Source organism: Octodon degus, unplaced genomic scaffold (assembly GCF_000260255.1).
Source record: "Octodon degus isolate 3935 unplaced genomic scaffold, OctDeg1.0 scaffold00026, whole genome shotgun sequence".
Classification (NCBI taxonomy): Eukaryota; Metazoa; Chordata; class Mammalia; order Rodentia; family Octodontidae; genus Octodon; species Octodon degus.
The window spans coordinates 19,119,949-19,120,846 of NW_004524602.1; the positions used below are offsets into that span (position 1 = coordinate 19,119,949).

The following is an 898-nucleotide window of genomic DNA, read 5'->3' on the forward strand; positions in this document are numbered from 1 at the left end:
TGTAGTCCAGTATTTTATTATTTTCTAATCTTCTTTTCCTTTCCTTCTTGCTTCTTATTGTTCATTTCTAATTTCTGAGGTAAGCATGTAGTTCACTAGTTTTAAGTCTTTCCTTTTTGCTTTTACTTTTTAGACATACTTACATGTATTGCAGGGGTTTGTGATTGATTACCTGTCAATCAACTATTTCAAAGCATGAATCCCTATATAAACCATGCCAGTCTATATTCAATTGGATGATGGTGTTAGTCTTCAAAACATCTTTTGCAAATAAAATGAAGATGTAAAATATTGGAATTTTCTTGGTGAATGCTAATTGTAAAATTTCTTCTTTGTAAACACTTCCTGCTGCATTTTTAGCCATGATCTGAGTACTTCCTTTGGTTATATCTTTCAGCACAGAATAATGCCATGGTTCCTTTATAACAGTCCTTTTGCTTTGTTTCTTGGGAATTTGTGAATGATAGAACTCAGCTGGATTGTCAACAACAGTTCCAACATGGGAGTACTTAAGGAAAGCATCTTGATTATTTTTCTTGTACAACTATTTTGGGTCCATGCTTGCTCTTACCTTCAGAGCTTTGAGATCATTTTTAAGTTCATCTGTCAATCCTGGAGGTTTCATACCACACCCATGATCACCTGCAGTTTTGTGCCACCCTTTCCTGTACCTTTTAGGAGTTAACGCTTTGATTCACTATATGGTGGGACACAATAATTTTTTCAATGTCAGGTGTAATGATAGCTTTCTGTAGAAGCTCATTTTTTCTTTTTCGCATCAATCTGTTAGAGTTTTCTACTTAAGCTGAAGTTTTTCTGCACTGAAATTGATATACACACCACTTAGCTACTTGAAACCCAGACCCAGATCTATACTGCTACTTATCAATTTCAGCTA

The 898-nt window shown here is 34.6% G+C and overlaps 1 pseudogene; it reads right to left on the bottom strand.

The window, feature by feature from the left end:
* Positions 1-312: 312 nt before the first annotated feature.
* The window catches only part of LOC111816079, a 1,409-nt pseudogene continuing 823 nt past the window's right edge, over positions 313-898 (bottom strand).